Consider the following 8,760-nt stretch of genomic DNA (forward strand, 5'->3'; position numbering starts at 1 on the left):
AGTAGCATCCTTGTCCACAATACTTAAACTATATCTCTACACACTAGTGCTTCCTCTACCCGCAGCCGTCACACTTCACAATACTTCTTTCCATCTTCCTTCTTTCTTCTTTTCTCCCTCATCTCCTCATTTTTATTACATAATTTTTATTTGCTGCACAAACAAGTTTTGTTTTTCTATCCTCCTACTGTATCCTACAAGAATGCTACTCCCCCCAAAAAGAATGCTAGTATCCTTCATATATAACATGAGATACTGAATTAATAATGCTGCTAGTGGTAAGTTACTTCATAGACATATCTGATTTGGTAGTAAATTGGCAATAATTTATTATTACTGAGTTATACCCCCAGATGAGTGGTCAAGAATTGCATATCAATCCTACATGAACCAGTATTGCCAGCACATGGAGAAAATTTCAAAGAAATGATTGCAGGTGACTGAAACCCCTATCCAAATAACTAACTACAGATGAGCAAATCTCAAAATAGATGTACAAAATATATAAAAAGGAAGAGGAATATGACTCTTCTAAATGTGAACAATAGCACAAAGTTCTGATTAATAGTGAATGGGATAAGATTTCAATTTTTGAGCTTTAAAGAGGATAAGAACAATTAATGAGATGAAAGACATACAAAAACACCTCATTAAAATTCAAGGACACAAACAGCTAAATGAATTCAAAGAAGTCAACAAACACTCCTGTTTGTTGCCTCTAGAATTGTAGGACAGAACCTCTCCAGAGTACATTATAGTAGGAAAGAATATTGACAACTGCAAGGATTAAGAACCAAGTCATCTGTAAAAGCACACCCATCAGAAAAACAGCAGATTTCTCAGCAGAAACCTTGAAAGCAAAGAGGGCATGTAATGACATATTTTAAGCACTTAAAGAAAATAACTGCAAACCTAGATTACTCTACCCAACAAAGCTGTCACTCATAACTGAAGAGAAATAAAACCCTACATGATAAACAAAAACTAAATTAATTTATAGCTACTGAACCAGCACTCCAAGAGATACTCAAAGGAATCCTACATACAGAAGATGAAGATAAACATTCCCATGAAAATACAGAAATGGATAAATCTTACCAGATGAGTAGATAAGAAAAAGAATAACAGGAAAGAAACAAACACTAAAACAGCAAAAAAAAAAAAAAAAAAAAAAGAAACTGCAAGAATTACTACATTCCTTTCAATATGTGCACTGAATATTAATGGTCTCAACTTCCAAATCAAAAGACAGAATGGAAAAATTGCATTTAAAAATAAGACCTGGCATACTTACCTGGCAGGGGAGATACCATGATCACGAAGGTGGTTTTCCCAGGGCGAGGCTTATACATTGCACTCTGGATGTTGTGACCCCTGCGATTTCCCCAAATGTGCAAAACTTGCCTGCATAATTAGTGGTAGAGGGGGACTGTGTTTGCACTCTCCCTTAAAAAAAAAAAAAAAAAAGACCTGGCAATTTGTTTCCTATAAGAAACACATTTCATTGACAAAAACAAACATTGGCTTAGGATGAAAGGGTAAAAAAATATTTTCCAAGCAAAGAGACCCCCAAAATGGATAGGAATATCTGCATTTACGTGCAATAAAGTAGACTTTAAGCCATAATTAGTCAGAAATAATAAATAAGATCATGTCCTATTAATAAAGGGAACAACTTATCAGGAAGATCAAACATTGAATGCCTAACATTGAAGTACTCAACTTCATCAAACAAACATTACTGGACTTAACAGCACAAAAAGACACTAGAAAAATGAAAATGGGAGAGTTTAATAGCCCACTATCAACAGTAGATAGCTCAAACATACAAAAAAAATCAACAAAGAAACCTCAGAATTAAATGACACCTTAGACCAAATGGATTTAACAGGCATCCTCAGTGTATTTCATCTAGCAGGTGCACAATACATATTCTTCTCAGAAGCCTGAGGAAATTTCTCCAGGATAGATCATATTTTGGCACACAAAATAAGTCATAATAAATATAAGAAAGTTGAAATAACTCTCCATATTATATTACATCACAATGGAATAAAACTAGAACTCAACAACAGAAGAAACTTCAGAAAATATTCAAACATGAATAGACTGAACAATACATTGTTGATTGACCAGTGGATCATTGAAGAAAAAAGGGGGAAATCAAAAAGTTCCTAAAATCTAATGAAAATGAAAACACAATTTGCCAGAGTCTATGGAATATAGCAAAGGCAATGCTGAATGGAAAGTTTATAGCTATGAGCACCTATGTAATAATGATAATAATAAAACCAGAGAGATATCAAACAAATAACTAGATGATACAAGCTCCTAGAAAAATAACAAACAAACCCCAAGTAAGCATACAGAAAGAAGCAATGGAAATTAGGACAAAAATTAATGAAATATAATTCAAAAAAGCTATGTAAAAATCAATGAAACCAAAAGTTGGTGCTTTGTAAAGATAAATAAAATTGATAAACCCTTAGCCAATATAACTAGAAGGAAGCAAGACAAAACCCAAATCAATAAAATTAGAGACAAAAAAGGTGGATGTCACAATAAATACCAATTAGATCCAGAGGATCCTGAGTGAACACTTTGAAAACTTATATTCAAATAAACTGAATAGTCCAGAAGAAAATGGATAAATTTCTAGATCCATGTGACCTATCAAAATTTAACAAAGAAGGTATAAAGCACTTGAATAGATCAATAACAAGCAATGATATTGAATCCATAATAGTGGCTCTCAACAAATAAAAGCCCAGAACTTGATGGATTCACTATTGAATTCTTCCAGACCTTTAAAGAAGACCTAACATGGTTGCTCCTCAGACTCTTCCATGAAATATAAAAAGGATGAGCTCTACCAAACTTATTCTATGAAGTCAGTATTACACTCATTCCAAAATGTGACAAGGAAGCAACCAAAAAAGAGAAGTATAGGCCAATCTTTTATTGAACAGAAATGTAAAAATTCTCAATAAAATATCTATAAAACACATTCAACCACACATAACAAAGTTTGTACATGATCATCAAATTGGTTTCATTCCAGGGATGCAAGGATAGTTCAATATACACAAATTAGTAAATACAATATGGTATATAAACAGAATCAAGGACAAAAATCACATGACCATGTCAATTGATGAAGAAAATGGCTTTGGTAAAATTCAACATCCCTTCATTATAAAAGCTCAGAAGAAAGAAGAACTAGAAGGAAAGTATTTCCAAATTAAAGGCTATATTTGACATAAATACAGCAAACATCATACTAAATGGGGGAACACTGAAATCGTTTTCTCTAAAGTCAAGAATGAGATGGCCATCCTCATGGTCTTGCTATTCAGAGCCCACTTGGTCTCTCTCCTGGGCTGGCTCTGCGTATTGCCTGCAGCTATCTTTGGCAGATATTTCATACTTCTGACATTTCTAATTTCCTGGAGTCTCCATTGCTTCTTAAACTTCACTCTCATAGCTTCAAACATGACGCTTTTAGAGACTGCTTACAGGGACTCACACTGTCACACATTGCCTCCAAGGCCTTATTTGGAAATTTGGAAGGAAGCATCCATTACCTTGAAACTTGTTTTTGAACATAATATTTTATACATTCAAAATCAAAATTCTGGCTCCAGTCTTACCCATCATGTCGATATGAATGAGTGTCTCTACATTTAAAATCAAAATGCAAGCATATAAATAAGTAATGAGCAGCAAAAAATGGCTGATTTCACTTTAAATTTATAGTTCTATTTATTAGAAGAGAAAATAATAACCTGACTAATTGCAATGCAAGATAAACAAATGTGAAGTCTATTTCCCTCTGTATTATTTGAATTAGTTTTGTTTTTCAAGGAAATTCTTTTCTTGAACCATAGGAAATGAGAACATGGTAAATGAACTAATTTGGTAAAACTTTTGTTATAGTTACTGTCATCTAAGACTGAGAATAAGTAATTCATGGCACAATTCTTAACAGACTTTAAAAATTAGTTTTAAAACACTTAAAGGTGAATATTAGAAATGGTAGCAAATTGACATAATAGGAGTACATGTGAGTGAGTTCAAGTGTGATAATTGTCCTCATAAGGCAATAATTCCTGAGTCCTGCCCCAAATAAACAAACGCCATCCAAATCCTCTGAGGAGTTCATGCACAGGGGATCAAAACAATTAAAATAGGATCAAAATAATTAAAATAATACCTTATTATTCTATTGAGCTTAATCCAAAATTTCATAAAGATCTTGAATAAATTGTGCTAGATCTCACTTAAATGCCTTGAAATCTATTCTAAGGAGATCTCAGGAGCTCCTGGAAATAATGAGACTTGTAATTCTTTTCTAGAGTTTCCAAAACTAATGTGTACCTTTGACAGTCCCACTTCTGATAAAAGGACACTAGAGGGAAAAGAGGGCTGAAGAAAAAAGACTGAAAGGTAATTTAGCTCAATATTGATAGTCAAATGTTTATCTTAGGCCAGGACAGCAACCTGATACCAGCTGTCAAATTGCCAAGAAACATATCACCATGCTTCTGGAAAATGTTGGGAAGGAAGAGATTTAGAAAGATTTCCCAAACTTTTTCAATCTTTGAAGATTACAATTAATGTAAAAAGTTTCAGTTTGGGTCCTATAAAGTCATTTATTTACATGAATACCTGCTATCTTTAACAATGTATTGGGGAGGAAAATAGAGGATAGAGAAAATGTTTTAAGTAATATCAGCTCTTCTTGGTGACTGTCAACCTCCTGTAGCTATCAGAATACACTTAGTGAGTCAGAGCTCTAACTGCCCATGTAGTAGAAAATGCAGAAGATCAGAAAATCACCATTCAGACTTTTTTAGTCACTTCATGGATCCCTCTGTGACATTCTTATAGTAGGAAACTGGAAGACAGACATGAACACAGAATGCTATGTGAAGATGAAGACAGTGATCAGGCAGATGCTTCCACATGCCAAGAAATCTCAATGATGCCAAAAGTCACTAACAATAAAAGACAAGACTTTTTAAAATATAACCACCAAGAAAAAAAAAATCAATCCTAATACCTTGATGTCAAAAGTCTAACATACAGAACTGTAAGATAACACAGTACTATTGCTTAAGGCAACTCTTTCTGTTATTTTGTTGCAGAAGCTCTTACAAACTTATACAAATAGTTTCAACTTATTTATCTTTGTGCTTTTAATCATGTAATGAACACTCATGAAAATATCACCCTCCTATTCAAAGAGTTGAGACTATGTTGCACTAACCAACATAGAAGTAGTAGATTCATGTAGCAAAGCTTATTTCCTGTGTATGTTACCTGTGCATTGAAAATTGGCTGGCTTCTGTCCCACATTTTCCCACTTAATGACATTGCATTGCTATGACAGTGTGCTACATCAAGGAGATGTGACATGTAAATGTCAGGATTATGTCTTTATCTATATAAAGAAATAAATTATTTCTATATGTAACTGTATGAATGAATCTCACAAAGATTATAATATACTAAAGAAGCCAGACACAATCAAGTATGAATCAATTTATAGAGAGCTTTAGTACAGACAAAACAAATCTGATTGATATAAATCAGATCAATCATTGCCTGAGATGATGGAAATGTTGCTCATCTTGACTGTATGTTCGTTATGTGGACAAATATATTTGTTAAAATTCATTGCACTGTATGAGTGAATGCATTTTATGGTAACTATAATATTTCTCTGTAAAACTGATTTCAAAAGTAACTTTTACTCTTCTCCCTGTATAATATAGTTAGCAGCCAAGAGAGTGTATTTGTAATTCTTATCTTTATTGGCAATTATACCTATGCATATCTCATTTCCTCTTTTTATATATATCTATTCGGACATATAAAATTCAGTGTAATTAAAATAGGACTGTCTCTTTTTCAGTTTAAGCAAAATATCATCAAAAGGTAATATGCGGTAACCTTTGGTGATACAACACATCTATGTCTTGACAAGGAGGTAGAATTGTGAACCTACATGTGACATAAAATTTACAGAATTAAATACTCATACTCAAATGACCACAAATGAAACCAGTTTTCTTGGTATGTACTATTTTTTTATTTTTTTAAAATTTGAGACCATTCTAAATTCACAGGAAATGTGAAAACAACTAGATTGAAAAATCAGTAGATTGAATTAATGTTGATAATAAGTGAGTGAAAGCTCATGGTCTCCTCTTACTTCTCACTGCTCTATTTGAATCAACAATTATCTCAGATTAAAAATTTTTTATTAAAAACCTTAGCATCTCCCAAGGAAAATAGTTTATATTCATTAAAAACATCCTATTGTCACCATTCCTCTTGATTGCATTTCTTACCTGATACCAATAGCCATTTGATTCAAAAAGCCAGGAAACTTGAAAGACAAGTTTTAACAGTGAAAATTTGATTGTGGACTATGTAAATATCATTTAGGTTTTTTTTAATTGTCCTGCTTGACCCATTCCTCCATCCCTTTTTGCTTTTAGTTTAGTTTTCAGGTTGGGTCTCAGGCTTTTTGAGCATGGCCAGCCTTGGACTATAATCCTCCTACCCTGCCTCCTGCATAGCTGGGATTGCAGGGTGTGTCACCTCAACTCTGCCCTCTCTTGCATTTATCTATTTACCACAGCACAGGAAAATCTTCTGTGGTCAAATTCACACTATGAGATCTTGCAATCCATAACAATGAATCAATAAGTAAACAAGACCCATTTAGGAAGCATTTGTATCCAGATATGTCACACATGCCATATATACATGCATATATATAGTTCTCAAAAAGATACAGAATGACCCAAGCCTTGTATGCACATATGAATAATAAAACAATAATAAAAAAAGATACAGAATTTAAGTGTTGGCTCCCAGAGAGGAAAACAAGTATTCTCTTCATGCCCTGACCTCATTATGTCATATTCAAGGTAGAAGACTGCTTCAGGGCCTAATTTTCTTGACAGCAAAATTCCTGTGCAAGAAAGTGTGATATTAGGTGTTGTCTTTCTCACTCACCCACTTTGCAGAATGGCAAGAATACTAAGGTCAGTTTCAAATAGCTGTTGTCTTTGTGTTTTTGTTTTTAATGTGTTTCAATTTCCCAAATATCATCCTAATTCTGAAATATCCATTTAGAAAAGGAAATTAAACAATTGCTGCTTGACTTTTACTTGTTCCATTATAATGATTTTTTCATTTTTAAAATGGAAATTTCAGTGGAAAAAATCAGGTGAAACACTAAACCTTTGACAAGAAGCAGAGATATTAAACTTTCCAAGCCCACATTATGCATTCTATATTTTCTTAAGCAGATTAATCAACTTTGAGTTTAAAAAAATGAGAGATCAGAGTAGTTGTACTTGTTTCACTTTATTGCTTACTGGAATTTGGAAATAGTCCATGGAAGAACCCCTTTGAGAACACCCAGTCCAGTAAAGTGACCATGTTTAATGATCTCCAAATTAACATAACTGCATTCAGTTTTTCACTCTTCCTTTTTGCTGACAGCCATTCATTATATTTGACCCTCTTTTTGCTGCTGATTACTAATTTATAAGGCAAGCCAAGCTTAGTGATGGTAATGACTGCTACCAAAAGTGAGAAATCTATTCTTGGCCAATTGCTTTTTGGTCTTTTATCACACAGTATCATATTGTGGCCAATGAGTCCACCTTTACATAAGCACCTCTAGTGATTCTTATTCCAAATAAATTGAAAAAACAACCGAGAAAGGCATTTTTATATTCCTTAACTTAATCCTAAATGTATCATTTCATGAAACATCCAAGTTATCCTTGCTCAGACTCTGTAATGTCTGTAGAATCAAAAGGCTTTATTTCTCAAAATCTATTCAGTCTTGCCTTGTTAATTTTATTTGTATAATTTTCAATGCTCTTTAAATAGTAAGTTTCTAACTTTGAACAGTGATTCTATCAGAGGTAATTCCTGCCTTAGGAGCTAATCAACCACCTGGGACTCAAGGACTCTGAATTTTAACTTCCTTTCTTTCACTAACTGCCAAAATTTGGGAATAATCACTAATTTTAGGTATATCACATGTGTCTTAAGTGAAGTGGGGTTAATACTGTAGTAAGGATTTGGTGAGGTAGAAATAATGGATTTTAATACTTCACAATGATAAAATGTTATAGGGGGATACTTGGAAATAGTTCTAGCATTCTACTGGCACAAATTGTCAAATACTTTAAATTCCTTATAAAACCTGATATGCTATTCCACAGAGGAATGGCTACAGATGATGATAAAATACTGTATATTTCAAAAAGCTAAGAGTAAGGATTTTGAATGTTTTTACCATAAAGAAATGATGAATGTTATAGGAGATATGTTCAACTCAATGTAAACATTACATAACCTATACATGTATTATAACATCACATAGAACCCCAAAAATATGCATAAATAATGAACACCTGAACATGAACACCACCTCTTTATAGATGTATTTACTCTGTTTTCAGAGCCTGCAGATTTCAAAGTTTTTATATATTCATGGGTTGGATAAGAGCAAGCAAAATTAGAGCAACATTTCCATTGTTCATATTGAAAACACCTCTGAAGACTAAATAGCAAATGAGGCCTAAAATGAACAGTCAGCTTAAACCCAGCAGGAAAGATTCTCAGAGGGGAACAGATTTGGAAACTAACACTTTTCCGTTTGCTGCTTCTCCACAGAGGTGTAAATTTCTAGGAAGTCACACAGGCTGCTTAAATGGGAAGACATGC

The 8,760-nt window shown here is 33.3% G+C and overlaps 1 non-coding gene across 1 annotated transcript; it reads left to right on the plus strand.

Moving 5' to 3' along the window:
• Positions 1-1,286: 1,286 nt before the first annotated feature.
• On the plus strand, positions 1,287-1,450 carry LOC141415753 (U1 spliceosomal RNA). Its single transcript, XR_012440709.1, has one exon. It is a non-coding gene; the product is annotated as a U1 spliceosomal RNA (small nuclear RNA).
• Positions 1,451-8,760: the final 7,310 nt, after the last annotated feature.

This window comes from Castor canadensis, chromosome 1, assembly GCF_047511655.1.
Source record: "Castor canadensis chromosome 1, mCasCan1.hap1v2, whole genome shotgun sequence".
Lineage (NCBI taxonomy): Eukaryota > Metazoa > Chordata > Mammalia > Rodentia > Castoridae > Castor > Castor canadensis.